The sequence below is a fragment of the Ruditapes philippinarum genome, unplaced genomic scaffold (genome assembly GCF_026571515.1).
Source record: "Ruditapes philippinarum isolate M1 unplaced genomic scaffold, ASM2657151v2 ctg1180_1_1_1_1, whole genome shotgun sequence".
NCBI classification, from domain to species: Eukaryota; Metazoa; Mollusca; class Bivalvia; order Venerida; family Veneridae; genus Ruditapes; species Ruditapes philippinarum.
Window position 1 is genome coordinate 177,724 of NW_026860099.1, and position 14,503 is coordinate 192,226.

Below are 14,503 nucleotides of genomic sequence, written 5' to 3' on the forward strand. Positions count from 1 at the left end.
AAACAACGAATTTCATTGACATAATTTTTTTGTTTGTTTGTTTTGGGTTTTTACGTCACATCGACACAGTATAGGTCATATCGTGACGTTCAGGTGCCCTTCCTTGCATTATTTCAGGCACGAACGGGTATCTGAGTAGAACCACCGACGTTCAGTTAAGCTAGCTGGATAGCTTCCTCACATGAAAGAATCCAAAGTCCCTGTCGGGATTCCAACCCACAGTGGTGAGGGGCAAGTGGTTTGAAGTCAATGACCTTAATCACTCGGCCAAGGATGCCCCTCATAGACATAATAACTAAAGATTTAAACTAAATGTCTTTAGTCATGTCATATAACGATTGCAAGCAAAACAAAAACAGACTAGAGCAATAATGGCTTTTAAAATTGTAAAAATGAATCTTAACAATATTTTTGGGTCTTATACAAATATAGACATAATTATCAAAGATTAAAACTAAATGTCTTTAGTCATGTCATATAACGATTGCAAGCAAAACAAAAACTGACTAGAACAATAATGGCTTTCAAATGTGTAAAAATGAATCTAAACAATATATTTGGGTCTTATACAAACATAAACATAATAACTGAAGAATAAAACTAAATGTCTTTAGTCATGTCATATAACAATTGCAAGCAAAACAAAAACTGACTAGACAATATTGTAAGTTTGCATGAAATTGGCTTGGCAATTTATGAGATGTTGTTTAAAGATCAAGTTTACGGATGAATGATAGACAAAAGCTCGCAATGTCACTTTGTAAGCTAAAAACGCACTACTTTACTCTTTCACTCTTCCAAGTTTCAGTGCCCTGGCCATTGTGTGTATTTTGGTGTTGACTGCTTTGGTGACTAAGCTACTCTCCATATTTAGTTTATTGATGCAGTACACTGAAAAAAAGAAGGTTCATTTTTCATTTACATGTTACCATGTTTATACTGAATAAAACTAGAACTATCACTGAAGGTGAATGATACCCCAAAACCCCACCTTGAAATAAAGTGGCAGTAATCTATTAGTAAAGCCCACCTACAAATGAAGAAAATAAACACCAAAGGCAATTATTATTTATTGGTCAATACACTGGTGCTGGCTTGATTTTGATCTGTTGGGATGAACATGTATTTGCATTGCAAAACCTAGATTTATTTACAAATGACAAGTGGCTCATATATTATAAGTTTATCTAACTTAGTTAAGAAATCAAGGTATTATGTTAAAAACACACCAAAATAACAAACAAGAGCGATCAGTGATCACATGGCCTCATGATGGCCAATTTCATGTTGGGACAAGTTTTGTGACAGTAGGACAGACAGACAGACAGTGCACAACAAGACTTGGTACTGATCATTCCTTTAAAGTTTGGATGAAATTGCACCAGTAGTTTTTGAGGAGTAGTCCGGACAAGTTTTGTGACGGACGGACAGACAGACAGACGACGGAGAAATGATCCCTATATGTCGCCACTACTCCGCGGAGGCGACACTAAAATGATGCATGCTGTGAACATGACAGCTAGGTCAGAGCTCAAAGTTAAAACCAGGGTCATTCAAATAACCATTAGGATTTTTCTTCTAAATGCCACTGTTTGAAAGAACAATGTTGACTTACCAGTCTTACTTGTATGCAAAACTCACTTTTTCAATTATACATCAATAACAGTGGTTAAAATATACACAGATACTTTTCTGACAAATTCTAAATCATTACTGACATGATAACTGAGAAAAACTAGAAATGTGTCAATAGGACACGGATGCCCCCACAAGCCACTGTTCTGTCAATCTTATGACTCTAGGTCAAATAGTTTTTGGACTACATGTGCCACAAGTTGAAAACTAAAAATCAACAAAGGGCCATAATTCTGTTAAATTTGGTTGCAGCAAAAATTCCTTTATTACCATCTACACATTAAGTTTGTTAATCCCTGGAAGTTTAAGCAAAATCTGCCATCCGGTTAAAGAGGAGTTGCGTTCACAAAATTTCTACATAGTATATAGTGAAAAAATCAACAAAGGGCCATAATTCTGTTAAATTTGGTTGCAGCAAATATTCCTTCCTTTACTACCATCAGCATCTACACATTAAGGTTGTTCATCTCTGGAAGTTTAAGCAAAATCTGCCATCCGGTTTAAGAGGAGTTGTTTTCACAAAATTTCTACATAGTATATAGTAAAAAATCAACAAAGGGCCATAATTCTGTTAAATTTGGTCGCAGCGAAAATTCTTTCCTTAACTACCATCTACACATTAAGGTTGTTCATCCCTGTAAGTTTAAGCAAAATCTGCCGTCCGGTTTAAGAGGAGTTGCGTTCACAAGATTTTGGGACGAACTGACAAGTGCAACGTTATATGCTCCCACATTGTGGGGGCATAAAAATAATCTTATTTTACTTACATGTTAAACTGTCAAATCCTCTTTTGTGCCAGGCAGTATCTACTGAATTGGACATACCACTGCTGGTTTTACAGGGAAATTTCGGGGAAAGTCTTAATCTGCTGTGAGGTTTTTCAAGATGTGGACCACTTCTGATTTGTTTTCAACCTTTGACAGTCTGTGAGAACTGTAATTGTAAAAATATTTCAAAAATATTTTCTGTAATTTAAAATTCATCTTTAAACGTAATATTGACAAATATTGAGAAACTACACCAATGAATTGACAATAACTTATTTATAATTAATGTAACACAATGTTCATACTAGAATTAGTTTTGTTAATTATTAACAGTGTTTCTGCCAGAGCGCGTTTTTGCGTTTTTGGCGCACTATTTTCAGCCATGACGCAATGAAATTTAGTTAGTGCGTATTTTGTGACGCAAGAATTTCACCGTCGCTGATTTCAACACAAGTCAGATATACAGACTATAAACCGTCAATTCAGTATAAAAATGTACGGAATGTTTACCGTGGGCTCCACTATAATTTTAATGAGAAATGAAATTTACCGGGTCTGTGGTCCGGCATTTAGCCAATTTCAACTAGTTAATAAACGCTTGCATTTATACGTTACTGCATATATTGAAAGCGCCCAGACAAAATTATTTATTTTGTTGTCGTTATATTCTGCGAACGAATAACTGTCTGCTGGAAAATGCAGTCTGCGTATATGTTAGTGTTCATCTGTGCTGTTCTACAGAAATTAGAAACTTCGAAGGGAGCGATAGCGACAGGAGAATGTTTCTAATTTCTGTAAAACAGCTAAGGATGAACACTAACATATTTAGTGTCAAGCTTTATTTGGCGCTTGATTACGTCACTAGGCGGTACTACGAAGCACTATGAAAATTAGAAGGCGACTATGAACGAATTTCAATATAGTATCGACTTTCTTTCTTCTATGAAAATTAACACACATAATTTTTAAGAAATACAGCGTTATTATTGGATGACAAATAATCCAAAATAGCAGAGATTGACCAATTTCTTCACGAAAAATATACAAAATATTGTAAATAAAACTTATAAAGTGTTACCTGTTTTTTTTTTTTTACATTTTTGTTAAATTTATTGGCATGACCCTTATGAATTTGAAATGACCCCTAGAATATCATACAGGGGGTCATAAAAGACCCTCAGAAAATCAGAGCTGGCAGAAACACTGTTATTAATGCTGATTGCACGACTTTTTCCTGACCAATTTTAGTAATAACTTTTATGCAATAATTCGGACTGCATATCGATTATTCATCACATGAAGACACATCAAATTGTTTCTATTGAAGACGACTCCAAATAGCATTACAAATTATCACAGTATTATCATTTAATTGCTACACCATGATTATAAATATATATAAAAAAAACCTCATAGATTTCAACTTACAGTTTAATAGCAATTTTTGTTTGATGTATTGTTGAGGATTGTTCATCACAATTGTATAAATCTGACCATTCACTGTCATTTGTAACTGTAGCATCTGACTGAAGAATAGACCTTGAATAAAAAAAAAAATACATATGTACAAACAGTATATGGAGAGATATTCATATATTGAAGCAACTGACATAACACAAACAGTTCAACAACACCAGTCAGTTTTGCATAGTCCTTTACTTTCGTAAATAAACAAAATACAGAAAACAAACTACCAGTACTCACTTTAGTGCTGGCGAGGCATCTGGCAAAGGACATCCTCCAAGATCTTGTCAATAAGATCTTCCATGATGTTGTGTTCTGATACCATTGATTCTTCATGATGCACATCCCTTAAAAAGAATGCATGTATTTAATAAGAATTTTAGTCTTAAACCAATGAAGGTAAAATATGATAAACAAGATCAACAAGGAAAGGCGACGTTCAATGAACGCAACCCCCATATGACCCAGCAACAAGTACCAATGGCAAGGAGCCCAGGCGGACCCAGTTTGTCATGTAGAAATAAATACTTTTTTTAAAAAACAATTACACATTCATGTTATTTTGAAACTAGAAATGTGTCCATAGGACATGGGTGCCCCCACCGCAACACTGTTCTGTCAATCTTTTTACTAAGTCAAGGGAAATAACTCTACAAATAATAAATCCACAAGCGAAACCCCAGGTGCAAATCTAAAATATGCTGAGCAACCTGCCCATAAGGTTTATTGACTATGTCAAATTCTTTTTGAGAAACTTTTGACACAAGTTGAAAATTGCAAAAATTTTCTAAGTGACAGGCAATAACTCTAAAAATACTAAATAAATCCAGACGAAAATACCTGGTGCACAACTGCACATGCTAATCAATATTCCTGTAAAGTTACATGACTCTAGGTCAAATACTTTTTGAGTTATGTGCGACACATGTTGAAAATTGCCAAATTTTACTTAGTCAAGGGCAATAACTCTGAAAATATTAAAAATATCCAGACGAAAATACCCAGGTGCACAAGTACACATGCTGATCAACATTCCTGTAAAGTTTCATGACTCTAGGTCAAATACTTTTTGAGTTACATGCGACACAAGTTGAACATTGCAAAATTTTACTAAGTCAAGGGCAATAACTCTGAAAATACTAGAAATATCCAGACCAAAATACCCAGGTGCACAACTACACATGCTGATCACCATTCCTGTAAAGTTTCATGACTCTAGGTCAAATACTTTTTGAGATACGTGCGACACAAAAGTGAACGGACGGACAGAAGGACGAACGGAAGGACAGACAGACAAGGGTAAATCTAAATGCCCGCGACACATGTTGAAAATTGCCAAATTTTACTTAGTCAAGGGCAATAACTCTAAAAATACTAAAAATATGCACACGAAAATACCCAGGTGCACAACTACACATTCTGATCAACATTCCTGTAAAGTTTCATGACTCTAGGTCAAATACTTTTTGAGTTACATGCGACACAAGTTGAACATTGCAAAATTTTACTAAGTCAAGGGCAATAACTCTGAAAATACTAGAAATATCCAGACCAAAATACCCAGGTGCACAACTACACATGCTGATCACCATTCCTGTAAAGTTTCATGACTCTAGGTCAAATACTTTTTGAGTTACGTGCGACACAAAAGTGAACGGACGGACAGAAGGACGAACGGAAGGACAGACAGACAAGGGTAAATCTAAATGCCCGCCACTAACGTGGGGGCACAAAAAGAAATATGTACATGAATATAGAGTAACATGCAAAAACAACAAAGCCATTGTTTAAAAATTCTTTTCTCATATATATATGGATTGTATAATATTCTTTGGTTCCCTAAACCACGAGTATACCAGCAATATAGGATTATACCATGATAAGCTGCATAGACATAATAATTACAAAATAATTTTTCAAATTCTTCCAATTCAATTACATGTTATTTCGAAAATATCATTGTAAATGTGTCTTACTCAATTTCCTTGATCTTTCACAGCAGATTCTGTCGACATAGACAGATAGAAGCCACTGTCTCAATGATATTTCCAACACGTCTCTCCATTTCTTTTCATGTTTTTATTTCCAATTGTTGGTATATTGAGTGTTGACAACAAATTGTTGACCCTCCCCTCACCGGCCCACCTACACTATCAATCATTGCTGTAAGAAAATGAAAAGAAACAAATTATTTCATTTAAGTATACAAATATTTTGTCAAAAAAAACTTCACATGGATTGTAATTTACATAACCATGATAATAACACATTGCATAAATTTATCATACATGCCATAACGTCCCGGATGCCCGGGATTGTCCCGGAAATCGGGTGTCTGTCCCGGAGATGTCCCGGGCATCGATTTGATCCCGGAAAAAAAATCATGATATTTTGCAAAATTTTCATAAATTTTCTTAAATCAAATCTCGCACATTTCACCTCTAGATCGTAAAACATAATCTGACCTGGTACACATAATACACAGGAACGTTGACACTTACAAGTTTACAATATACAGCCCCCCAATTATCGACTGTCGATTCCCCTCGGCAATAGATTCTTCATGCATCGGCAATTAACATTCTCTGTTGAATTCGGCAGCGTTTAATGGTCGGGTTAATTAATTGTTTACGGCCCTTAACAATTATCGTTAATCCCCGATAATCATTAATTTTTAGATCAATCGCTAAATTGCCGAAAGTCTAATTATTACAAACAATGTAAATATATCTATCAAATAAAAAAATTAAAGGTGTCAAATAAATCACCTTGCTGTGTTTGTTTTTATGACTGGAAGAATTGCATTACGTGACATGTAGTAATTATCATGACTTTAAGATATAACGGGTGAACAACATGGCTGCGCCCATTCACCGAGTTTATAACTTACAACTTACTTGCTTTTAGGGAATAATAAATTAAATAAAGAAATACTTTTAAAATGATAAATATGTCGACCTAAAAGACAACTTATAAAACTAGTAAGTTAACTGTTTATCATTAAAATTCAGGAGAAAGTCGTCCTAATTTAATAACGTTATACGATTGACCCCCCCCCCCCCCTTGACTTTTCCACAACTGCCTACAGATCCATTATTGCCGCGATGAAAAGTGTCCCGGAAAGCTGTCCAAAAATTATGGCATGTATGAATTTATATAGAGCTATTTTTAGCTGCCTCATGTACATTGTATGTTGAATATTACTGTGACTGTGGGTATTGGCAGCCTAGTGAAAACTGTGTCTTTTATATAATGTACATGTATGATTCTGTAATGTCTTAATAAAAATTGCTGTACAGGCCCGTACGGCTAGCCAAAAGTTCTAGCCGTACGTGAGTCATGTACGACTAGCCAGGACACACTGTATTGGCTAGCCGTACGGCACTTTTCAAAATTAAATGGAGTACGTGAGTCACGTACGGCTAGAACTTTTGGCTAGCCGTACAGGCCCGTACGGCTAGCCACTTCTTTCACAATAAGGAGTAGTGTTTTACAGCTCAAGCCTCAACACAAACAAGATACATGTATTCTGTATAATAAATTAATTATTTATAAATCTGAAACATAAATTTGGTCCGCATAATTTTACATCATTGGAAGACAAGTAGATAAACACTGATAAATCAGGGATCATCCTGGTCAGGATTTTTAGTGAGAGATTTTCTCTCATTTGAGAAATTTTGATGAGAGAAATTAGATTTTCTTGAGAGATTTAATTTTCATGATGGGCGAGGTTAAAAATATGGAAATTTCTAACTTTTTAAAAATCACTGTACATATAAACATTGTTTATCTAATGAGGATATAAGAAGATGTAGCTCTGTTTATTACAGTGATTTTTGTTTTCACTTTTTAACACATCCTATGCCTTTTCTTTTGTGATTTTTTAAACATAATAAAATTCTAATTGTGAAAAATAAATATAACACCTTTATTCTGAAATATAAAAGAATTATACATGGATATCTACTACAACTACTACAACTATTATTTGCAGTCAATGTTCCTAATGGACAACTCTGTACTGTACAGAAGGGATTGTTGAGATTTGAAGAATATTTTTATAACCTTTCATTTTGTTTTCTTTATGATTCTCTTCACACACCTCCCTCCATTAAAAAATATACCTGAACACATAATGACAAATATCTCCATATCCACAAATATAAACAATAACTAAAGTAATTTTTATTCATAAACATCATTTTTAGTGTTATAAAACACCTTTAAATAACACTCGGCTTCCTTTTAGAATTTTTTTTAATCACGACATCGCGAAAATATGTGACAAATGAATATTTGTCTGTTTTCCGCTGAAACATTCACAATTCTAGCTGTTGCTGATTGCAATTATATAAAATCAAATATTTTTGTCCAATAAAAGAACATTTATTATCGGCTATTTCATCAGGAATCGTAAAACAAAATTTTTTTAATTTGTTCTTTACGGCAAAATTTACCGTGGTTGATGTGACATTTAGAAGACAAATTTTACCGGTAGATTTATTTTTGACATGTCCATTTTTATGTTAGTCTGTGTCTAAAATTTTTTATTAAAATCAATTAAAAGTGTTTTGTGTAAATTCTCGACTTACAGATAGATAAAGGTTAGCCATCATACCGTATTTCTGTACGGTGAATTTGCGGTCTCCGATTGGCAATTATTTTAGGCTAAATAATTCTTAGTGTTGGACTACTTTTTGGAGTTTTTTACACCGATTTCATTAATAAACAATTTGAAATTAAATTCTTGATGGGAATCGTGAATTTTTCATCATATTTTTGTGTAATTTTAGCATTCCTTAGATTGTGTTTAGACATTTTCCGGCTCAAATTGCCGTGCGAGATTTTCTCTCATTTCACAAATTTCTCTGAGATTTTGGTGATATTTTTGCGAGAAATCGCAGAAATCGCCCCCTAGAATGATCCCTGTAAATGTATATTCATTTTGGTTAGCTTAAGGTCTTCAGCGTACCCGTTAATATACTATGACATGACATGAACGCTGAAGATAACCCCGTAGGGAAAGTCCACCAATAATCGTGCCAGGAATCTGACACGCTCGTATTTATTCATCGAACATGCCATGAAGTAAAGTGAAGCATACCTTGATAAAACTATATATAATCTGTTTATAATCTGTTGTTAATCTAAAGTATGATGCAATACATTAATCGCTTACCTGGTCCTAATTTTGTGTTGACAACGAAACATGGCATTCCAACTTTCCCAGGTCTTCAATCTACTACTACTAGAGTCTGTGTTTTTCCATAGGGAACACAATTCACATGACCGCATAATTTCTGTGTTTCGACATTTCACATACAAATATCCAGACACACCCTGTTTAAATTCACCTGTTCAACATGTTGTCAAAAGTTAATGGTAGCCTACTGGTCCAAGTCTACATTTTTTACAAAATCTTAGGGTTGACCGTAACACGCCAAACTCGAGTCTCAACGATTCTTCTTCCCTTTTTCCAACCCTCATTATCAACCGATTTAGGAAGAGTTGATGTTTTGTAGAGCTGGTTTGGTTGACCCGTAATACTGGTTACCTGCACTATAGTTATGTTCTATAATTAAGTCGCAATACTTGGGTTTTCTGCATCTTTTTACACTTTTTTGAATCGACCGAGCGTATCACGCCTGTAAGACGCCATGTTAGATATCTACGGAAATTACGTCATTTTCTTGGGGAATACTACCACGTGACCGGGGATATCCGCTATTATTAGAATTCCGACTTTATACGTAAACAAACGAAGTTCGTTACGATAAATCGCGAGATATGGCGGTAATTGTCGAAGATTGCCGATTTCATTATGGGTCTTCTACCTTATAATTTTTTAACTGTTATTGTGAACTACAATACCCTCCATGATACATATGATGTTTCAATTTGATAACTCTTAGGCAAAAAATAAAAATATGTTTGTTTCCACTTCCCGACCCATTAAAATAGGGTTGGGTAGGTAGGTAGGTAGGTAGGTAGGTAGGTTATATATAGGTAGGTACATGAAGGACTTTTTTTATATGTGCATAATAATATAATTCCTTGGCAAAATAGTTATTTACTGAACAAAGTTGATTAACTTTCAGAACTGATGTGTTTGTGGCGATTATCTGGCAAACTTGTTTTTATAGAAAAGTTTCTGGTGAACTTTCAGTGAATATTTTTTTTCATAGAAAGATTCTGGCAATCTCTGGCAAATTAGTTTTCCACTGAAAGTTTCTGGCAAACTTTTGGCGAACTACTTAATATTCTGGTGAATTTGCCGCAAAGTCGCCAAATGTTTGCTACAGAGTTGCCACTAGTGGCGATATCTGGCAAACTCTTGACACAGTGTTTCGGCGAACTAAAAGGTTTGCAGCGAATTTGCGGCAAAGTTGCGGCGAGTTTGCGGCAAACTTTTCCTTTTGGTACGGGAAGGTATTATTTTACATTATGTATTAAGTATTATCGCATTTACTGATGAATTTTAAATATTACATAACTAATAGATTATATCTTAATTTCACTTACTGATGCGTTGGTTATCTTTACATTAGCTAATGTATTGTATATATAATTTCTTTAAAGTGACATTTTTAAAGATTATGCTAGATAAACAAGCAATGAACATAAATTTCATCCAAGACATCTAAAAATGATTGATATGATTGGAACTATAATTAAAATTACGAAAAAAGTCATCTATGCATTTTATTTTCAACTTTGATTTTCATAAGAAGTTACTTCCACGTCGATTTCCACAAAACCCAATTTTATTAATAACTTTATCTATAAGTTTGTGTGTTTGTTTGTTTCACTGTACGCCTTTTCCCAACAGCATTTCAGTCATATAGGCGGGTAGTTTCCTAACCATCGTTCCTGGAGAGTTACACCAGTACTAGACTACCTTCCTCCGTGCTAAACTACCAAAGCATCTCCCGGGGATCGAACCCACGCCAGAGAGGTAACTGGCACTTACGAACTTTCGCTATACGTATATGCAGTATTTTGATAGAGCGGAAGTCAGTGCGCGAGCATGCGCTTTGCCATATCTCGTTCAGTTACCGCTCACGTTTTAAACTCGGTTGCTATGAAGCGACACTAAGCGTACATGGTATTTACAACTAAAATATCAGACAAACACATTAAAACAATACACAAAAACTACACATAGTTGTTTTCTATATTAATAACTGATAGTCAAACAAATATCTCAATATTCTTACCGATTTAATCCCGTACCAAAAGGAAAAGTTTGCCGCAAACTCGCCGCAACTTTGCCGCAAATTCGCTGCAAACCTTTTAGTTCGCCGAAACACTGTGTCAAGAGTTTGCCAGATATCGCCACTAGTGGCAACTCTGTAGCAAACATTTGGCGACTTTGCGGCAAATTCACCAGAATATTAAGTAGTTCGCCAAAAGTTTGCCAGAAACTTTCAGTGGAAAACTAATTTGCCAGAGATTGCCAGAATCTTTCTATGAAAAAAATTATTCACTGAAAGTTCACCAGAAACTTTTCTATAAAAACAAGTTTGCCAGATAATCGCCACAAACACATCAGTTCTGAAAGTTAATCAACTTTGTTCAGTAAATAACTATTTTGCCAAGGAATTATATTATTATGCACATATAAAAAAAGTCCTTCATGTACCTACCTATATATAACCTACCTACCTACCTACCTACCTACCTACCTACCTACCTACCCAACCCTATTTTAATGGGTCGGGAAGTGGAAACAAACATATTTTTATTTTTTGCCTAAGAGTTATCAAATTGAAACATCATATGTATCATGGAGGGTATTGTAGTTCACAATAACAGTTAAAAAATTATAAGGTAGAAGACCCATAATGAAATCGGCAATCTTCGACAATTACCGCCATATCTCGCGATTTATTGTAACGAACTTCGTTTGTTTACGTATAAAGTCGGAATTCTAATAATAGCGGATATCCCCGGTCACGTGGTAGTATTCCCCAAGAAAATGACGTAATTTCCGTAGATATCTAACATGGCGTCTTACAGGCGTGATACGCTCGGTCGATTCAAAAAAGTGTAAAAAGATGCAGAAAACCCAAGTATTGCGACTTAATTATAGAACATAACTATAGTGCAGGTAACCAGTATTACGGGTCAACCAAACCAGCTCTACAAAACATCAACTCTTCCTAAATCGGTTGATAATGAGGGTTGGAAAAAGGGAAGAAGAAATTATCGTTGAGACTCGAGTTTGGCGTGTTACGGTCAACCCTAAGATTTTGTAAAAAATGTAGACTTGGACCAGTAGGCTACCATTAACTTTTGACAACATGTTGAACATGTTGAATTTAAACAGGGTGTGTCTGGATATTTGTATGTGAAATGTCGAAACACAGAAATTATGCGGTCATGTGAATTGTGTTCCCTATGGAAAAACACAGACTCTAGTAGTAGTAGATTGAAGACCTGGGAAAGTTGGAATGCCATGTTTCGTTGTCAACACAAAATTAGGACCAGGTAAGCGATTAATGTATTGCATCATACTTTAGATTAACAACAGATTATAAACAGATTATATATAGTTTTATCAAGGTATGCTTCACTTTACTTCATGGCATGTTCGATGAATAAATACGAGCGTGTCAGATTCCTGGCACGATTATTGGTGGACTTTCCCTACGGGGTTATCTTCAGCGTTCATGTCATGTCATAGTATATTAACGGGTACGCTGAAGACCTTAAGCTAACCAAAATGAATATACATTTACAGGGATCATTCTAGGGGCGATTTCTGCGATTTCTCGCAAAAAATATCACCAAAATCTCAGAGAAATTTTTGTGAAATGAGAGAAAATCTCGCACGGCAATTTGAGCCGGAAAATGTCTAAACACAATCTAAGGAATGCTAAAATTACACAAAAAATATGATGAAAAATTCACGATTCCCATCAAGAATTTAATTTCAAATTGTTTATTTAATGAAATCGGTGTAAAAAACTCCAAAAAGTAGTCCAACACTAAGAATTATTTAGCCTAAAATAATTGCCAATCGGAGGACCGCAAATTCACCGTACAGAAATACGGTATGATGGCTAACCTTTATCTATCTGTAAGTCGAGAATTTACACAAAAACACTTTTAATTGATTTTAAAAAAAAATTTTAGGACACAGACTAACATAAAATGGACATGTCAAAAATAAATCTACCGGTAAAATTTGTCTTCTAAATGTCACATCAACCACGGTAAATTTTGCCGTAAAGAACAAATTAAAAAAATTTTGTTTTACGATTCCTGATGAAATAGCCGATAATAAATGTTCTTTTATTGGACAAAAATATTTGATTTTATATAATTGCAATCAGCAACAGCTAGAATTGTGAATGTTTCAGCGGAAAACAGACAAATATTCATTTGTCACATATTTCGCGATGTCGTGATTAAAAAAAATTCTAAAAGGAAGCCGAGTGTTATTTAAAAGGTGTTTTATAACACTAAAAATGATGTTTATGAATAAAAATTACTTTAGTTATTGTTTATATTTGTGGATATGAGATATTTGTCATTATGTGTTCAGGTATATTTTTAATGGAGGGAGGTGTGTGAAGAGAATCATAAAGAAAACAAAATGAAAGGTTATAAAAATATTCTTCAAATCTCAACAATCCCTTCTGTACAGTACAGAGTTGTCCATTAGGAACATTGACTGCAAATAATAGTTGTAGTAGTTGTAGTAGATATCCATGTATAATTCTTTTATATTTCAGAATAAAGGTGTTATATTTATTTTTCACAATTAGAATTTTATTATGTTTAAAAAATCACAAAAGAAAAGGCATAGGATGTGTTAAAAAGTGAAAACAAAAATCACTGTAATAAACAGAGCTACATCTTCTTATATCCTCATTAGATAAACAATGTTTATATGTACAGTGATTTTTAAAAAGTTAGAAATTTCCATATTTTTAACCTCGCCCATCATGAAATTAAATCTCTCAAGAAAATCTAATTTCTCTCATCAAAATTTCTCAAATGAGAGAAAATCTCTCACTAAAAATCCTGACCAGGATGATCCCTGATTTATCAGTGTTTATCTACTTGTCTTCCAATGATGTAAAATTATGCGGACCAAATTTATGTTTCAGATTTATAAATAATTAATTTATTATACAGAATACATGTATCTTGTTTGTGTTGAGGCTTGAGCTGTAAAAACACTACTCCTTATTGTGAAAGAAGTGGCTAGCCGTACGGGCCTGTACGGCTAGCCAAAAAGTTCTAGCCGTACGTGACTCACGTACTCCATTTAATTTTGAAAAGTGCCGTACGGCTAGCCAATACAGTGTGTCCTGGTAGTCGTACATGACTCACGTACGGCTAGAACTTTTTGGCTAGCCGTACGGGCCTGTACAGCAATTTTTATTAAGACATTACAGAATCATACATGTACATTATATAAAAGACACAGTTTTCACTAGGCTGCCAATACCCACAGTCACAGTAATATTCAACATACAATGTACATGAGGCAGCTAAAAATAGCTCTATATAAATTCATACATGCCATAATTTTTGGAACAGCTTTCCGGGACATTACTTTTCATCGCGGCAATAATGGATCTGTAGGCAGTTGTTTGGAAAAGTCAAGGGGGGGGGGGGTC

The 14,503-nt window shown here is 34.5% G+C and overlaps 1 long non-coding RNA gene across 2 annotated transcripts; it reads right to left on the reverse strand.

Moving 5' to 3' along the window:
• On the reverse strand, positions 1 to 10,296 carry LOC132758892 (uncharacterized). Of its 2 annotated transcripts, XR_009629638.1 has the most exons (6): positions 9,049 to 10,296; positions 5,843 to 6,029; positions 4,107 to 4,213; positions 3,831 to 3,941; positions 2,403 to 2,568; positions 1 to 891 (listed from the first exon to the last, which is right to left on the reverse strand). It is a non-coding gene; the product is annotated as an uncharacterized LOC132758892 (long non-coding RNA). The 2 variants fall into 2 exon arrangements; XR_009629639.1 differs by lacking the exon at positions 5,843 to 6,029.
• Positions 10,297 to 14,503: the final 4,207 nt, after the last annotated feature.